The sequence below is a fragment of the Pongo abelii genome, chromosome 17, assembly GCF_028885655.2.
Source record: "Pongo abelii isolate AG06213 chromosome 17, NHGRI_mPonAbe1-v2.0_pri, whole genome shotgun sequence".
Lineage (NCBI taxonomy): Eukaryota > Metazoa > Chordata > Mammalia > Primates > Hominidae > Pongo > Pongo abelii.
The window spans coordinates 92,290,917-92,310,411 of NC_072002.2; the positions used below are offsets into that span (position 1 = coordinate 92,290,917).

The 19,495-nt window shown below is 46.5% G+C and overlaps 1 protein-coding gene and 1 long non-coding RNA gene across 22 annotated transcripts in view; one reads left to right on the top strand and one right to left on the bottom strand.

The window, feature by feature from the left end:
• Positions 1-658: 658 nt before the first annotated feature.
• On the bottom strand, positions 659-8,388 carry LOC129051641 (uncharacterized). Its single transcript, XR_008516060.2, has 4 exons — positions 8,242-8,388; positions 5,771-7,281; positions 1,223-1,333; positions 659-792 (listed from the first exon to the last, which is right to left on the bottom strand). It is a non-coding gene; the product is annotated as an uncharacterized LOC129051641 (long non-coding RNA).
• Positions 8,388-19,495, top strand: part of GALR1 (galanin receptor 1) — a 133,082-nt gene continuing 121,974 nt past the window's right edge. For 9 of the 21 annotated variants that reach the window (XR_010137645.1, XR_008516050.2, XR_008516045.2 and 6 more), the window contains exons 1-2: positions 8,398-8,575; positions 8,985-9,209. The gene's annotated coding sequence lies outside the window, so the exon portion shown is untranslated. Of the gene's footprint in view, positions 8,576-8,981; positions 9,210-19,495 lie in introns of all 21 variants that reach the window. The other 12 variants (XR_008516052.2, XR_008516049.2, XR_010137647.1 and 9 more) reach the window with 6 other exon arrangements.

Genomic DNA, 19,495 nt, shown 5'->3' on the forward strand with positions numbered 1-19,495 from the left:
GCTCAGAGCTCGCAAGAAGGGGCCAACGCTGCGACACTTTGGTCTCTGACTTCTGGTCTCTTGGATGGTGGCATGATACATTTCTGTTGTTTTCAGTCCAGGTTGCAGTACTTTATAACGGCAGCCCCCAGGAAACGGGTACCAGCCACAAGCATGAAAAACTGGCTCTCGCTAGCTCAAGCCAAACAAAACAAGACAGAAATATAAAATCAGAAAACGAGACAGCTTACAGGAACAAATAAGACCTCAGAAGTAAAGAAAGCTGGGAATGGCCTGGAGTTTGGGATCCACCCTGAGAGAATTCCTGTCCCGTGTTTGGTGAAGCTTCCCTGGCTGCCTGATGGCAAGCAGCTGACAGCGCATGAAGCTGCAGGCAGTTGTGATATTTGATATGGTTTGGATCTGCGTCTCCACCAAATCTCATGTCAACGCGAGATCCCCGGCGTGGGAGGCGGGGCCTCCTGTAATCCCCGGCGTGGGAGGCGGGGCCTCCTGTAATCCCCGGCGTGGGAGGTGGGGTCTAGTGGGAAGTGACTGGATCATGGGGTTGGGATTCTCACGAATGGGTTGTCATCATCCCCTCTGTGCTGTCCCCTCGGTGACAGTGAGTGAGTGAATTGCCCTGAGATCTGTTTTTTAAAAAATATGTAGGGTGCACCTTCCGCCTCTCTCGTTCCTGCTCCTGCCATGTGAGATGCCATGTGAGACGCCTGCTCTGCTTTGCCTTCCGCCATGAGTCAAAGCTTCCTGAGGCCTCCTCAGAAGCAGAAGCTGCCATGCTTCCTGTACGGCCTGCGGAACCATGAGCCAATTAAACCTCTTTTCCAGCCAAACGTGGTGGCTCACGCCTGTAATCCCAGCACTTTGGGAGGCCGAGGTGGGCAGATCACCTGAGGTCAGGAGTTTGAGACCAGCCTGCTCAACATGGTGAAACCCCATCTCTACTAAAAATACAAAAATTAGTTGGGCGTGGTGGCGGGCGCCTGTAATCCCAGCTACTTGGGAGGCTGAAGCAGGAAAATCACTTGAACCTGGGAGACGGAGGTTGCAGTGAGCCAAGATTGCACTATTGCACTCTAGCCTGGCCTACAAAAGCATCTCAAAACAACAACAACAAACAAACAACAAAAACACCTCTTTTCCTTCTAAATTACCCAGCCTCAGACATTTCTTTATAGCAGTGCAAGAATGGACTAATATAGTATTAAAAAGTGGAAACGACCTGGCAGCAGGGTGACATTTTGCTTGATATTGCCGGCTCATGTTTCCACTTCATGTCATTTGCATGGCATTGCTGGCTGGGGGCTGGGAGGTGCAGCCAAGGACAGTGATCCTGGGTTGAAGAGAAGAGGCTGATTTCGGATTTTTCTTTAGGAGGTGTTTTGTTCAATAGGAGGTGATGGTTGATTGGGTATAACATCAGGCTGCCTAACTCCGTCTCCCAAGGTAAACAGGCTTAACCATTGTTCAAGTCACAGCAAGGTTCAATTTGATTCTAGTAATTTGACTCATAGCCAATCTATACAAATCCATGTCCCATTCTTAGATATATAAAATAATGCTTTGATAACTGAAAGAGGTTTGAAATTATAATTATAAAGATGGACCTAGTAGTTTTCTTTGTTTTAATTATGAAAGATTTTGAACATACAGCAATGTAGACAAAATAATATAAGACATCTATGTGTCCCCCACTAAGATGAAACAGATGTGAGAGTTTGATGTATTTGCCTCAGGTCTGTATTCCTTTCTTTTCTTTCTTCCTTCCTTCCTTTCTTTCCTTCCTTCCTTCTTTCTTTTTTTAATAAATAGCAACACTGAAAAAGCTGAGGCTCATTAATTCCTGCTCTCATTCTCTCCTCTCAGAAATAATCACTCTTCTGAAGTAAGTGAGTATCATGATCAGGCAAGCTTTTGCACTTTTATGATACATGTTTGCTTCTAAAAATATCCCATACTTTGTACTTTTCAGGTATTCTATGTGTTTAAAACACATAAATTGCATTAGCCTATATGTGCCTTTATGTCACCTGCTTTTTGTTTCACATTTTGCTTTTAAGATGTAGCTGCTATGCACAGGTAGCTCCAGCCCACCCATCGTGACAGCTGTCGTGTATGCTATTACGTGGATAAACCCTAGCCTCTGTCTTCCTCTGCTATGGACAGTCAGGGTTTTTCCACTTTTGAATGCTAAAGAGTCTGCTGCAGTGAACACTGTAGTCTCTGTCTCCCTTGTTCTCTGGGGCTTTTTTATTCATTACTAATTTTATTGATTGCTCACTTAGCTTCTTCTTTTGAAGCTCAGCGCCCATCTTTTTTCCTGACATATGTACTGATGACTATGAGTCTCTTTCCATCCTAGCATTATCCCACATGGATTTAATTTGTGCTCACTTAAAATAAACATTTTCTTTTTGGCTTTTTCTTTGACCCTGATTTTGTGTGTGTGTAAAAGTATGTGTTTATATGTGTGATGTCCACATGTACATACGGCAGGCTGTAGTTATCTTTTTGTCATCATTTTCTAATTTTATAGCCTCACGGTGGATGTGCTTCATTTGATCCCAATTCTTGGGTATTTGTTGAGAATTGCTTTGTGGTCTGCTTTGCACGTGGTTTATAACCGTTCTTAGTGTGCAGGGAAAGAATGTGTGTTTTCAAATTGTGGAATGCAAGGTTCTTTACATTCTATTACATTAAAATGTCTTAGCTGTGCTGTGTCCATCTTCTTTAGCCATACTAATGTTTAAACATTTTGTTTACAATATATTTTGGACATACAGAAAAGCTGTGAAAATAGTACAGAGATTTCTGGTATACTTGTGACCCAGCTTTCTAATATGAAGGACATACCTAACCGTTGTACAACATGGAAACCTAGGAACTCACCTTGGCACCTGCTATGAAGCCCTCCACAGACCTTACTCAGATCCCTTTAGTTGTCCCACTAATGGCCTTTTCTGGGGCAACATTCGGCTTAGGATTAGGTGAATGAGTTGCCTTGTCTTCTTTCTGTCTTCTAATCCAGTGGTCCCCAACCATTTTGGCACCACTGATCTGACGGGAGGCAGAGCTCAGGTGGTAATGCTCCTTGGCCTGCCGCTCAACTCCTGCTGTGTGGTCTGGTTTCTAACAGGCCACGGACCGGGGATTGGGGACCCCTGTTCTAATTTGTGACAGTGTCTGAATCTTTCTTTTTTAAGATCTTCAGGTTTTTGAGGGCTACTGGCCAGTTATTTTGTAGAATGTTCATGTGCTGGGCTGAAAGGTGGCCTCCAAAAATCCATGTTCACCTGGAACCTCTGAATGTTACCTTATTTGGAAATAGGTGTAATTAACCAAGATGAGGTCATCCTGGATTTGGATGGGCCCCAAGGCAATGGCTGTTGTCTTCACACAAAGGGGGAAATGTGGCACAGACACACATAGCTTAGGACACCACGCGCTGACAGAGGCAGAGGTGGGAGTGAGGCTGTCACTAACGAAGGAACGCAGGTACTGCCTGGAGCTGGGGAGGAAAGACAGGTCCTTCCTCAGAGCCTTCATAGGGAAGGTGGCCCTTACACCTGAACTCAGACCTCGGGCCTCCAGAACTGTGGGGGAATACATTCCTGTTGTTTTATGACAGAATTTCTGCTTTTTTTTTTTTTTTTTGCTTATTCATGATTAGAGTGTATGTATATTTTTATATGAATAACACTAATTTTTGATCATTTGATCTATTATGTTATATGAAGATGTGGTTAAAAGTCTATTATTGTGGTAAATATCTGCTATGGTCCAAATACCTGTATTCCCTCTAAATTCATGTTAAAATCCTAACCATCAGAGGGATGGTAGTAGGACATGGGTTGGAAGGGGATTAGATCAGGAGGGTGGAGCCCTCATGAATGGGATGAATGGCCTCATGAGAGGCCCCAGAGAGCTGCTCTGCCCTGCTCTGCCCCTTCCACCATGTGGGGACGCAGCGGGAAGATGCTGTTTACGAACCAGAACACGGAATCGCTGGTGTGTTGGACTTCCCAGCTTCTCACATCGTGAGAAATTTATGCTATTTATATGCAGTCCAGTTTATGCTATTTTGTTTTGGCAGCCAGAGTGCACTAAGATGAAGAGTCTGAAAACAGAGATTGATAGTAGATGAGGCCTTTGCTTACTTGCCCTATATTTAAACATTTTCTGGCAGCTGGGTTTACTAACGTCCTCCATTGGGTTCTGATTTTTTTTTTTTGAGGCAGAGTCTTGCTCTGTTGCCCAGGCTGGAGTGCAATGGCATGATCCTGGCTCACTGCAACCTCCGTCTCCTGGGTTCAAGTGATTCTCCTGCCTCAGCCTCCCGAGTAGCTGGGATTACAGACACCCACCACCATGCCTGGCTAATTTTTGTATTTTTTAGTCGAGACGAGGTTTCACCGTGTTGGTCAGGCTGGTCTCAAACTCCTGACCTCAGGTGATCCACTTGCCTTGGCCTCCCAAAGTGCTGGGATTACAGGCGTGAGCCACCGTGCCTGACCTGGGTTCTGATTTTATTTTTAAAGTGTACTTGTGGCATTTAACCATTTGTGGATGCTCTTCATTCTATATGTTTTGCATATCCCCCGAATTGTGATTAATAAAGACATACAAAGTGTCTATTCTTTTTTGTTTTTTTGAGATGGAGTCTGGCTCTGTCGCCCAGGCTGGAGTGCAGTGGCACAACCTCGGCTCACACAAAGTGTCTATTCTTAAATCTTCACATCTGAGGTGACTAGAAGAGTATATTTAGGAATGGGACTTTAGAAAATGTGATGGTGAATCTGGATGAGAACTAATTAGTGCAACTCAGCATTGCAGTGGAGGTCAGTCACAGCATTACGAAAGAGGCAGGAATTCCAAGCTCTGATTTTGCTGCTATGTAACTGGGGTGCACGTATATTTACCCATTTCTAATTAATTTCCCCTGTCACCCAGAATCTTCATACAAGGACTCGTGGAAAGTCATTTATTTTAGGTATTCTCAGTCATCACTGGGCAAAGTTAACCTATGAAAGTCGCTTAATTTCCTTGTGTGTGTGCATCAAGTTCCCATCGTTTAAACGACAGGCTTGAACTTGCTTTTCTATCTGCAGGGTCCCTTTCAGCTCTGGATTCTTATGCATTTACGATCCTGAAGAAGGCAGCGTTTAGATGCAGGGTACTGTGACCACCACTTTCTTATTCTGTTGTGTAATTATGGTTTCCTGAGAAAAGCGCTTCCTCCTTTCAGGCAGTCCCCTTTAACATGCAAATTTTGATGTTTCAGAATGATCTTCTTTTAATCCCAAGACTACAAAGTAAGACACCAGGAGGATGATGAATTATATGATGGGTTTTGGAGGCATTTTTAGCATGTCCTTCACTTAGAAATAATAGACTAATAATAGAAAGTAAGTCCTATCCAAACACAACAGAAAACCATACATTCAAATAACATGTCCAGCGCATGAATTGTTGGCTGGTTCTGCGGCCAGAACAAGTGATTAAAATTTGAGAAATTGAAATAGTTTAAGATGAAAAATTGTGAAACTCACGACATAAATACAATTTTTTTTCTACATTGGATTAGACAAAGACTTGAATTCTACTTATAAATAGTGTTATTTGTTAAAAACATGCTAAATTTATTTGTGTTGTAAATATTGGCACTATATAAGAACAGCATAGCATCCCAAACTCCAGACTTTAAAAGGCTGAGGGAAAGCTAATTTATCAATAATTATGGACAATTGACAATTAGAGATATTAGTCTCACCTGTGCATCAAAACCAGTTTTATTGACATCAGTGAAGACTTTGGCATTTCCACGTGCGACATTCAGCTCTCAGTCTTCATCTCAGCTGTCTTATTAGCAGCTGACAAGTTTGATCATCAGACCGTTAGTGAATTGCTTTCTTCACTTTGATAATGTTAAACTTTTACTTGAGACCTGTTCTCCCACATAATAGCAGGGGTGGAGAAATCCCCGCAGCGTTTTGCATAATGGGAAATGACTAAACACGTTCTCAGTTAAGTGCAACCTCCACTCTTCCTCAGAACTAACAGGATATATGTGTACATGAAAGGGAGTTTATTAAGGAGAACTGACTCACACGATCACAAGGTGAAGTCCCATGAAAGGCTGCCTTCAAGTTGAGGAGCAAGGAAGCCAGTAGTGGCTCAGTCCGAGGAGTCCCAAAACCTCAAAAGTCGGTAAGTCAACAGCGCAGCCTTCAGTCTGTGGCCGAAGGCCCGAAAGCCCCTGTCAAACTACTCTTGATGTAAGTCAATTCTCCTTAGTAAACTCCCTTTTCATATATACATAGATCCTATGAGTTCTATCCCTCTAGAGAACCCTGGCTAATGCACTAGGTAGGTTGGTAAAATGCTCAGGTCGTGCATGCCCTTAAATCAGAGGTGACCAGGAGTATGGACAGTATCTTTCAAAGTATCAACAGTCTAGCTTCAAGAAACTTATTTAACGCTACTGAATGAAGAGTTTATTTATTAGGAATTCAGTAAGTGTCTGTGAATCCACGACGGGATGAGCAATTTCCTGTAGGTGAAGACACAGACTCCACAGGGCGGGGCTTCTGGCTGGCTCCTGGATAAATACGCAGCACCTGGAATGCCACCTAGCACATAGCGGTGCCTCAGTAAATAATGGTGGAATGAGTTAAGGTTGGTGAAACAAAATCATTTTTGGTAATCTATCTGCTCAGACTTTTATTAGCAAGTGATAAAAACCCAACTTGAATAAGATAAGTGAAAAGGAGACAATGAAATTTAATAAAACAATGAAATAATGCCAGGGTTCATCTTCGTCCTTTGCCACAGAAGCCAGGGTAGCTGCGTGGGGGGCCGTGATGCCTGTGGGCCTGAGGCTTATCGGAACCGGAACACCAGCACTGTCGGAAATTCTCCCTCATCCTGGCCCCACTGGCCCCTATGGCTCCAGCCCCTGCCTTCCTCCCTGGCTGCTGAGAGCTTCCTAGACTTTTATTGCATAGCCACAGTCAAAAAGAGGGCTCCTCCTCCTTCACTGCCCAAGTCTACACGTTCAGGGAATGGGGCACACTTTAATAACAGTCAGGCTGAGCCTTGCAGTCACTCAGTCTTGAGTCAGGCCCCTCAAGCCCGCAACCAATCCTGGGAACAAAGCACACAGGAGTCATATGGATGCAATGCACGTGGATGTAGCTTCCAGGAAACAGGGCGTGCTGCTCCCAGAACTGGTGGTGCTGGGCAGACAGCACACGTACGCCACGGGCAGATCTCCTGGAGACACTGTGGGTAAAAGGTAAATACTTTCATGAAGTGAATCATTTCTTTATCTATCTGGGGATTACTCTTCTTGGTGGGCACTGGGAGAAACCATGTTGCCTGGAATAGGATGCTCCTTGAGGCTCCACTGAGGTTTTCCCTGCCTCTGGATGGGGGACTGATGATCTTGGTTTGAAAGTCTTTCCAGCCAGAACTCTTCCAGTCATGCTCCACTGGGACCCACTGTTAGGGACTCAACAAGCATTTGTTCAAGCATCAGAATGGAGCCTGAGGTACCTAGATAGCATCATTCTATTTTAAAATTAGCTTTACTGAGATTAATTTATATGCCATAAAATTCCACCTTTTGAAGTATATAGTTCATTCAGTGATTTTTAATATATTTCCATCACATAATCTACTTTTTTTTTGAGAGAGAGAATCTCACCCTGTGGCCCAGGCTGGAGTGCAGTGGTGCCATCTCGGCTCTGGGGACGCAGTGTGGTGGTTTGTGTTTTAGAAGAGGTCTTGTTGTTGAGGGAACATTTGAGAAAGATGAGACTGGAGGCGGAAGAACGACTGGGACACTTTCACAGAATTCTTGGGGGAAAATGATAAAAGTCCGTGGGTCAGTGGCTACGGAGACAGAGATGGGGTGACTCAACTCTCCCAGTGATGGAGACCAAAGCTCCTGGCGTCCAGGACAGGCAGGGTTCAGAGCATGTGGGAGTGGGCCCTGCATACTTAAAACAAATGCTAGCAAAAGAATACAAGGATCCCCAGGTATGAAAGTTGAATATTTGAAGTTTCGGCCTTTCACGGATGGGCTTCTCTTCTCAGAGACATCAGCCCCTGCTGCCGGCTGCCCCTCTTCCTCAGGCCTCCCTTCCCACCTCCGCTCTCTGGCCGCTCCCACCCCACACACTCACAATGAATCCGTCAGCTGGGCTGCCTGAGCCCCTCTTGCCCCACTCATTGTCCCACCTGCTCTAGCTGTGCTGGAGAGCCCGCCTTTCTGATGAGACAGGCTCCTCTGGTTGGCGTGTTGCACACAGGAAGTCCCTCTCTGGGGGAGGGAGGGGCATCAACGCTAACTCATCTACACAGGAAGTCCCTCTCTGGGGGAGGGAGGGGCATCAACGTTAACTCATCTACACAGGAAGTCCCTCTCTGGGGGAGGGAGGGGCATCAACGCTAACTCAGCTACACAGGAAGTCCCTCTCTGCGGGAGGGACGGGCATCAACGCTAACTCATCCAAACTCATCCAGACCCAGTGAAGCAACTCCGCAGGCGCCTCCTGCAGCAGGACACGGCCAGGTGAGGCCGGGAGGGGCTGGGGGAGGTTTCAGCCCATTCATCTGCAGCCTCATCTCACTCCCCGTTTCCCAGGGAGGGCCTCCTGCACAGTAGGGCTGTTTCCCCGTCTGGTGGAAGGTGCCCGTCAACATGTGGCCACAACGCGGCATTTTGAACTACAAGGTCTCTGGGTTGAACGTGTCCGGCGGTCAGTCAGTTGGCAGGGAGGCTGAGGAGCCTTGGAACAGCTCCAGGGCAGTGGTGGGAGGACGCACCAGTGGAGCGGTGGGGATGTCTGTGGAAGGGCAGAGCTTGACCTCGCTGGAGTTGTCGGTCCATGCGCAAGCAGTCCATGTCTTGCACATGAATGTTCATGACAGCCACGTTCATAGTATCTCCAAAACGGAGCAACCCACATGTCTCCCAGCAGGTGAAGGAATATGCACACCTCTGTGTGTGCACACGGTGAACAGTGCTCAGTAGTGAGCAGAGACGAGCTCCTCACCTATGCAGCGCAGGAAGGAAACTCACAGTCATCGTGCTGAGTGACAGGAGCCAGGCCCAGAGGAGCTCTCGCTGCACGAGGCCAGGTGCGCCAAGTTCTAGGAAACACAAACTCATTTACGGTGGCAGAAACGGGATCAATGGTTTTCTGGTCAGTATTTTTAAAACAGGGTTTAAGGGAATAAAGCTCCCTTCCACCCAGGATTTCCGCAGAATGGAAATAGTATGGCGCGGGAAGGGTGTGTGTGTGTGACAATTTATAAAACTATCCATAAACCAGGCATAGCCAGCTCTTGAGGGAGGATCCTGGACCCACTGCGTTTTACTCATGCAGTGTGGACGCAGGAAGGCTCCTCTGCAGCGCGGCGTGCCCAACGCCATGTCTAAGGAAATGAGTAGATAGGGGCACCTGGGGCTCCTGGGAAGCGGAAAAGCAGACAGCAGCTTCCTGATGAGGTGACACCCACTTCTCAGGCTGGGAGGCTGCCAGGGCTGTGGTGAATTTCTAGAAGGGAGGGGACGATGGTGCTGGGCACAGGCTACATTCCAGCCATGTCTGAATGGCTTCTTGTGTGTCTTTTAACTTGATTCTCACAGCAGTTCACTCTTAAGGGGCCCCCTGCCTGGGTTGGATCTGGCCCCCTCCTACCTGGGAGGGGTTTTTTTCTTTTGCCTCACTTCTCTGCACCTGTTTCCTTACCTGCAAAATGGGAAGGCGATAGCGAGTACTCAACAGGAAAGCCGTGAGGATTCCACGAGCTCACGTTCTGGGGCCGACAGAACCACGCCTCCTTCAGGATTGCGTGTCCAGGTGTTTGTGGAATAAGTTAACCTGTCCAGTGAACACTGACCACTTCTCAGGTGACATCCACTGGTGCAGCGAGGTTCTGGCCCTCAAGGGACCTAGCAGAGGAGACAGTGAGCAGACAATTATCCTGCAGCCTTCACTGTGCCTGGATGCAGGAAAGCACAGATGCTGGAGGCTCCACAGGGGTCCTCAACACCCCGAGGAAGGGGTCACCAGGCCCCTGGGATGGTGGGTCACTCTATGAGGCTCGGAGAAGGCTGGTCCTGAGGAGCTGGTGAGGTAGAGCAGGAGGAGCATCCCAGGGCGAAGAACCGTAGGGCAGAAGATCAAGGGGTGAAGGGGAGAGCGTCTGGTTTAGGAGTGGAGTGGAGACGGCAAGCCTAGGTGTGCTGTCAGGACCAGCCTGGCAGTGCAGCTGGTGCTCATGGTGGGTGTGGAGGATGGGAACCGGGGACAGGCATGTGAAGCGGGGTCAGAGAACAGGGGCTTAGGGCAGAGCTGCTTGGCCCTCAGCATCCCCCCAGATGGCAGAGGAGCCTTGAAATCAGCATTCCAGAGCCCCCGCGCCGGGAATCAAATGAAATCATTCTGGATGTGGCCGGAGTGTGCAGATGTCCCAGGCCCCTGAGGGATGCATGAGTTAATCGGGAGTCAAAGCAAAGCCTGCCCTGGACAGAGTTAAGCCAGTGAGGAGACTTTATTCTTGAAGGCGGTTGCAGGAGGCGAGAGACGCAGAGGCTGTCTGAGCTCAGTTCTGTGGACTGAGGGTGAGAGGGTGGGAGCTTGTAAGAGCTGGGGTGTGGGCCTAGGCCATCTGCGTTTCCTAATTGGCCCTCCCTGAAGGAAGAGCAAACTTTCTTCTGCATTCATCACAGGAGGGACGGAGGGACTTGCATGGCTTGAAGAGAAATGAGACTTGGAGAGAAGTGCACCTTGAGGTTAGGGCCTGCCTCCCATGGAGACTGGATGTGGGCCACTGTCTTCCTCTGTGATTATGTTTCAAGGAACGACCAGCCTCCAGATCACTGAGAAAGACACTCCCTGGGCCTTACAACTGGCAAGATATGTCACAAAAGGCTTACATCTCCTTTCTCTGCCCCTTGTAAGGGGCAGAGAAAGAATTTACAGTGACAAGTTTTTCTAACACAAATGCTCCAAGAAAAGGGAGGTGGGGGCCGGGCGCGGTGGCTCACGCCTGTAATCCCAGCACTTTGGGAGGCCAAGGTGGGCAGATCACGAGGTCAGGAGATCGAGACCATCCTGGCTAACACGGTGAAATTGCATCTCTGCTAAAAAAATACAAAAAATTAGCCGGGCGTGGTGGCGGGCACCTGTAGTTCCAGCTACTTGGGAGGCTGAGGCAGGAGAATGGCATGAACCTGGGAGGTGGAGCTTGCAGTGAGCCAAGATTGCACCACTGCACTCCAGCCTGGGCGACAGAGTGAGACTCTATCTCAAAAAAGAAAAAAAAAAAAAAGAAAAGGGAGGTGGGGGTGAGAGTCAGGAAGAAGCTTGGCTGAAGTTTAGTCAAGGTCAGGGGCAGGGTGAGGCGTCTCTGTCACAGGATTGAGAACCGAGTGCCAGGCCAAGGATGAAGATTAGCAGGCATCTGGGACGAGACCACCAGGTTCTAAGCTACAGGGCAACATTGGGTGGGATCCAGAACTTGGAGTGGGGTGCGTGTGGGGGCAGCCTGGGAAGGTGCAGGTCCCAGGCCTGAGGCCTGCTGGGGGCAGCTGGGGAGTGTGATGCCTCTTTCCCTGCTCAGGTGAGGAAGAAAGGCATCCTGGGTGTCCCCTGCATGGTGCCCCTGAGTGGACAGGTGTTAGGGGTGCTGATTGAGAGGCACTGGTGCTGTGAGGGGCTTGGCAGTCATGGCTGAGTCAGTGATGTGGACGTCACTTCTAGACGTTTGTCACCAAAGCAAGGCCCTGCTCACCAGCTGATTAACTGGCAGGACGAGGAGTGCAGCTTTGAAAATAAACTCCCATTCCCATCACTGGCACCAGGCACTAGATGAGATGCCAAGTGGTGTGTTTGTAGAAGGTTGGCAAAGCATGTTTCATATTTATCTGCAAAAGCCTTAAAGTCTGTGTTGAGAAGGGATGAAGGTTATTGGGACACATGAATTTTATCCTCTTCCCTGTGATTTTACTGGGCTAGTGATCACAAAAGCGCTGCTCTGTAGGACCTGGATTTTAATTGTAGACTTAATCAGATCAGCGGGCACTTGGGAACACTTACTGAAGTAAAAAAAGACAATTCAAAGATTCATTGAGTGTTTCCTGGGATATTTATAAATAAAGAAATAAAAAACTACTTTAATGCAAATGTTAAGAATCGAATTAACTCAATTTTGGCCAAGCATTCATGCAATGTTCCTTAGGAAGTTTTCTGCCACAGATGTTTATGATTTTAGTTTTAGGACCACAGAAAGCTTTCCGCCCGGATGTTTATGATTTTATTCTTGGGAATGAAATGAGCAACCTACCAGAGTTCGAGTCACTTTCAAATTAAGCCACGAACCTTGGGAGGCAGAAGTCCTGCAGGGTGATAGTTAGGCAAAGTTTTTCATCGTTTCTTCCCAAAGACCTGCAGAGAATCTGCCTCTCTCCTTTAGAATATCCTGACCTCATTGTGCCATTTTCCAGCTTCGTGCCTGTCTGTGCCCGATGCCGCTGGGGGCTCTGTTTCTGCCTCTCACCACTCTGCCCCCCCTTTCCTTTGGGGAACCCTTCCTCCCAGCCCAATGATTCAAATGGGGTTGCCAATAGTGGATTCTGCTACGGCAGTCCCCGGGGAGCCTGTGCCGCAGGCCTGGCTGGTCCCACCGCTCTTCCCCACCCAAGGATCAGCCCAGGTGGGTGTGGAGCCCAGCCTAGGCAGTCAGAGTCCTTTCCTGGAATCATGAGGAGCTACAGGAGAAGGGAGAAGTCTTATTTGTATGTGTGTGCGTGTGTGTGTGTGAAAAAATTTCCATGGAAATTGGAAGATAAAATTCTGAAGATCTTAAAAGCTATTTTCCTTTTAAAAGAGAGAAAGGTTGTCTGAGTAGAAAAGAATTGCTTTAGGCAGAGAGCAAGCGATAAAAGCAACAGAAAACAACAGTGGGAATCCAGAAGACATCACTTCAGTTCCTGGATTCAGCTGGGCCTGCATCTGTGCAACAGAAAACAACAGTGGGAATCCGGAAGACATCACTTCAGTTCCTGGATTCAGCTGGGCCTGCATCTGTCCCGACCAAGGATGCACTGGTCACGTGAAGACAGACCGTTTAATTTGGCTTACTCTACATGAAATCAGTTTCTTCAATTTACAACTGCAGAAGTCCTAACTCGAACAATCGCCTTACTCCTCAATAATAATGATAATGATGGCATTAAGTGTAAGAAAACTGCAGTGGCAGCTAATATTGAGGAGGTTCTCACTGGGTACCAGGCAGTGTGCTTCACGATTTATAGGTGAGCTTTCACTTATTCTTCATAACACACTTTACAGCTGAGAAAAATGAAGTTGGAGATCTTGCCCAAGGCCACAACACACATAAGCCGTGGTTCCAGAATCAATCTGTTTCTGACCTTGTTTTTAATTGCTGTTTTATGTGTCTCCTTAAAGGCTGTGTTTACCCTTCTCATTTACTGATTTATACCAGCACCACCATCGCCCAGAAGGTGATAAATAAATGCTGATCGAATGGCTGTGTTTGAACCTGCTGGTGACAGGGTTGGTAGATGTGTCCTGCCCCTGAGATATTAATAACCATCGCTAGGAATCCTTTCCTTTGTGTCGGGGGCTGTACTTACACCTCATTTCATGCTCCTGGCAGGAGACAGCACTGCCTCCATTTGGGGTGGCCACGGACAGCGGAGGCTCTGGAGGTCCAGAGTTAAGCGGCCAGCTGCTAGCAGAGAGCTGGGCCCTCCTGCACTGCCAAAGCAGGTGGTTTTCTTGTCACAGCATCAGAGGGGAGAAGAGACGTGAGTAGGATTGTGAGCGCTCTGCACGCATTGAGTACTTTACGTGCTGTCAGTCAGAATGATCCTGAGAGTGAGTTTTCTGCTGCCGACTTTATAGATGAGGACTCGGAGGCTGAGAGAGGCTGGGCACTGGGCCCATGTCCCACGCTAGTGTCAGGGGAGCCAGGATTTGCAGCCAGGGGTGGCTGGCCCGAGGCTCCCTGGCGTTATTCTATGCTCCACAGTAGAGGTGGTGCGAAGGCTGTTGTGGGGCCCTTGGGAACATGAACGTTGAGAAGCTGCGAACTGTGCTCCAGCCGTGCATGAGAAGGGAGGTGGCTGGCCAGCACCTGCGAGGCCTGACGGGCAGTCATGGCTCAGGGGGTTTTGCCAAGGCCTGGGGTTTGGCCTCACACTGCAGGGAGAGCCCGGTTTCAGTGAGAGCCAAGCCCCTCTCTCAAGGGTTCTGCACTTGGAGGAGCAACACCAATGAGGACTGTGGCTTCAGAATAGACTCAACCCTGAGTGTTTCTCATCATCCTGGCTTCTGCCACCATCTAATCTAAGCACCATGGTTTCCCACCTGGATGACAGCCCTCCCGGGCCTCCTGCCTCACTGCCCCTGCCTTGAAAGGAAACGAGATCACGTGAGCTCACACAGTGGTCGGACACATATTCTTTGGGGTCTATAGCACCATAACCCACTGGGAACAATTATCTTCACATTCCCAATCTGACCGTGAGCTCTCGGAGGGCCGCGCTGCATCTTTTACGTTTCAAATCCCTAGTTTCTAGAACAGTTGGCAATTATAGTAGGTGTGCAATAGCTGTGTGTGAATTCATGGAAAATGGTCAGACCTGTGGAGAGCTGAGTGAGAGTGGCCAGCGACCGTGCTGTTCAGAGAGGTCATCATCGCGTGGGGCTTCTTCCACTCAAGTGAAGAAATCCTTGGCAATGTTTCTAAGACTCAGGTTTATCATTTGAATAATTATTCTTTGGGTTACTTTGATATTTTTTAATGAAAAACTATGCCTTTATATAAGAGTTCAAACTCTTACTTTTGGGGGTAGGAATATTCACATTTTTATCCTGGTACTACTTCTGGTATACCTGCTGTGGACATGCCAACTTAGCATTGGATTCAGTGGCTCTAACTTATTAGTGGGTCAATTTCTTTGTAAGATTATTGACACTAGAGGTACAGATAATATAATAATATTTATTAAGCCACTATGTTTATCAAATACTCATTCTGGACAAGGCACTCTGCTGCATGTTGGATTAGCAGGGACTAGCAATTATACAGGACTCCATATACTATGGAAGATGCAGACCCCAAAGACATTCTCTGGGACCTGATGAGTGGACTCCTGAGGTGGGCGCCATGCCAGCAGCAGGAGTGGCTGCAGAGAGGGTGTGTCTGGAGAGCAGGGCAGTCCCGAAATGGGGTGCCTCACCCTTGCTCTTCTGATGCAGGGCTGTATCCTTCTCTGTGTGTGTGTGTGTGTGTGTGTGTGTGTGTGTGTGTGTGTGTGTGTGTGTGTGTGTGTTGTGGGGGGGGCGCGGTGGTTCCTGTGCCTTGCAGGACATGTAGCCACATCCTTGACCTCCACCTACCCATCACAAAAACGCCAAGGCCTCCAGGCTGGCAAAATGTCCCATGGGGATGAAGTTGCCCCAAATCGAGAATCACTGTCTGAAACAACCCTGGACACTTTGTGCTGTGTTGCTGCTTCCTGCAGAAGCCAGAGCTTTGTTCTCAGCCTTGTAGCTTTGAGAGAAGGATTTTCTTTTTATTTTTCTTTTCTTTTTTCTTTTTTTTTTTTTTAGAGACAGGGTCTCACTCTGTTGTCCAGGCTGGAGTGCAGTCGTTTGATCTCAGCTCACCGCAGCCTCGACCTCCCAGGCTCAAGCAATCCTCTCACCTCAGCCTCCTGAGTAGCTAGGACTACAGGCGTGCACCACCATGCCCAGCTAATGTTTTAATTTTTTATTTGTAGAGATGGGCTTTTGCCAGAGAGAGGCATTTTCTTGCATCATAAAGAAGGATGGACCATTCATCTGGTTCTGGTGAATGAGCTGTAATTCACCAGGGATCCTTCTGTTACCCAGCAGCTCAATTTATTGCTTTGCTGAGTGCAGGGCTGAGAAGCCAAAGGACACAAAGCTGTCATCTACGGGATTAGGATCAGATGCCTAAGTGTGAACCCTCTAAGCCTCATGTGTTGTTGCCATGGCAGTTCTACTCAAGAGACCTTTTTGGACAGGAAAGAAGAGTGCTTGCTCTGGAGGGGAACTTGAATCCTTGTGCCAGTTCCCCGAGGCCAGGTGCTGTTGCGGGAGGCCGCTTCTGAGTAGAGGAGAAAGTTGCCTGTTGAGCATTCAGCCGGCACCAAGGCAGGCAGGTGGTTTTAAGAGAAAATCTTCTCAAGGCAGATGAGCCCTTGTCTTTACAATCAACATATTTAATTTTAGTGGCAAATTTATCCTAATTACATTAATAATGGACCCCTTTACTCTTGTAGGATATAAATTGGACATAATAGTATTTAGTTCATAGGGTTGTGATGGGAATTTAATGAGATTATGTGGGTTGTATCTGTCTACATTGACTTAGAAATTATTTTCTCAGAAATTAAAACAGGATAATTTATTAATATATTTAAAACCAATAATTATAAGCCTGTTGCATGTAAACAGTGATAATATCTATTTCTTTATGGAAAATAATTATATCTTTTGAAACAAAAACAATCAGTGATGAGTGACTATTATGTTTTTGTGATGTCTAGCTTAACAGGAGACAGCTGGATTCTTATAGCTGCCCCTGCCTTTAATCTGCCATGATATCTGTTCTGGCTGAAGTATACGGAGAAAATTCAACCCCATATGGATGAGTAGTTGGAAAAGGGAGAGTTAATAACCTTTTCCTGTGATTGTGGATGTTTTCCTTATCTGTACCAAAACTAGACAAGTGATAGCTTTTTAATGATTAATTGCAACATGAAATCTGAAAGCACATTAACAAACTTTTAAAACTCTTTTATATTAAAATTCGTTTGTCATTCTTACTCTTTGAATTCATCTTGTCTCCCTGCAATTATACAATTTATAACATCAAGCATTTGTCATTTAGAAAATTCGTTCCACCGAATTGTGCAGATCTTCCAAATATTGACATATATCATGAATTTTTATCATTAAAAAATCACATTCCTTAATATCCCCATTGATGTTATCAGAAAACACTTTAAGTATCTGAAATCTGTCAAGTGTGCAGAGGCAGATATACATTTTCCGAAATTCAGATTTTCACTCTAGACCTCGAATTGTGTTCTTGGCAAGAGATGGTGTCAGTTGTGTTCCTTGAGGTGATGGGATCCCTGTATTCATTTCTGAGAAAATACCAGCCATAAACTCAAGTCTGGATTCCCTTAGATTGTCCATTATCTTTCTTCCACTAAAAACCGTCTCATTGGCCAGGCTTGGTGGTTCACACCTGTAATCCCAGCACTTTGGGAGCCCAAGGCGGGCGGATCCCCTGAGGTCAGGAGTTCAAGACCAGCCTGGCCAACATGGTGAAACCCCATCTCTACGAAAATACAAATATTAGGCGGGCATGGTGGTGGGTGCCTGTAATCCCAGCTACTCAGGAGGCTGAGGCAGGAGAATCACTTAAACCTGGGAGGTGGAGCTTGCGGTGACCCGAGATTGTGCCTCTGCACTCCGGCCTGGGCAACAGAGCAAAACCCTGTCTCAAAAACAAACAAACAAACAAAAAACCCAGACTGTCCCGTGAGTAAAGCTTTTCTCTGAGATGACCACAAACTTCCATCTGCAGCAGACGTGCTCTTTGTGCCCTTCCAGTTTGTGATAAAGAGTTTTGGAAAAACATGCATTGAAGAGTTGAGGTTTAATACAATTCACAATTTATGCTGCTTCTTCAGGGACAGTCTTTAACGAAAGTGGCAGTTCTTTCACAGGTGAGTTTGTGGGGGCCAAGAGGACAATGATCACTGCTGCAGGTCAGTGCCACGCTTCATATCATGCTAAAGAATGAGCAGTTCTACCCGTCATTTCTTTGGAACCATTAGTACAAATATCAACACAATAAGAAGGATAAATAACATCTTAATATTCTGATGAAAATAGTTTTGATCTTGTGGACTCACAAGTCCCTTCCAGGGACTCTCAGGTGTCTGCAGCCCACACTTTGAGAACTGATGGATTACGGTAACAAAGAAGGAGGCAAATAAATGATTCTGGGTGTGTTTGGGAGCCCATAGGACTTGCTGATGAACGTGAACGTGAGAGCAAGAGATGCATATATTTATGGACCATTTTCATCTAATTAAAATAGCATATGACTCTAATTGTCTTCCAGGTCTGTACATCTTCAGAGTAGAAACCTCTGAGATGTGAGCTTTCAGTAGAGCCCTCCAGATGCCAAGTGCGTGGAAGCTAACTTCAAAGTCTCTGTGAAGAAACCCTTTGTTAAGGATTTTAGATGAAGTCTTCTCATTGTCTTTCATTTAAGCTGTGTCTGATTAGACCCTCCTCGTCTCTGGGCAACACACTGGATTCTTGCACCACCACCACCTGGTCTCATAATAGTCGATTGCTATAAAACCATGACAGCTGCGTAGGCCTGGGGCACTTTCATGGTACTGTAGCCGAGTGCTGGTGCTCCTAATTGCTGGAGACCTTGAGTGCAGTTAAACTCTCTGCTGGTTGCATTTATAGTAAAAATCTGCAAGGAAAACAAATTACACTAAACCTAGGCAGTGTCTCATTTGTCGTTCTGCTTATTTTGTTTATAATGTTCTCTTAAAAAAAATCCTTGTTTTTAGCTGGAAAGCAGTAGGATTTGGCAGAAACAAGGAGCTTCCCAGCCTCTGACAAGGCTCTCCACTTCGCCTCCTGCTCTGGCAGGCATTGCTCAGTGATCACTGGAGTGTCTACCTCAGTCCTGGCCTTGGCTCAACATTACAGAGGAGGGCCCTGTCAAATGAAACTCAAACTGTGCAAAAGTCATCCACAGAGGGCTACGTGTGGAAGCCAATGAACCACCTGGGAAGTTTTTACGTAAAACAGACCATGGACATTGGTAGCTTGGCCCAGGGTAGGCCACAGTGAAATCTGGTCCATAAGGGACCTAGAGACATTGAAATCACCCCAAGGTGATTTGCTAAGATTGTAAATCCAAGCTAAATGCACTTGAAATAAAGAATATATAAAATAAAAGTAAGCCTTCTGAGTCTAGTTATTGACTAATTTTAATTACTTACACAAAAGACAATTGCTGAGGCACTTGATTGTCTATGAGCTAAATGTGCCAAAAAAGAGATGCTTAACAGATGGCAATGTTAAGAAATTCCTGGTTTTAAATCTGTACAGATGAATTAGGTTTGAACAAACACCACATTTTTCTGACCCTTCGGAGCTCTACACATCATAAAATGCCAGCCGATACTCAGGTACTAATTACAAAAACAATGCCATGTACGAAAAAACAAAGTTTGTGCAAAAAGCGGTCTTTTCTAATTTCCCAGGAATCTCGATGTTCTTCAACTACGTCTATTACCTTAACTTTACAACATGTGAAGTATGGATAATACATTTTTGTGGGACTTTTTAATCCTAGAAAAATCCTTCACCTTTATTGGTGCCAT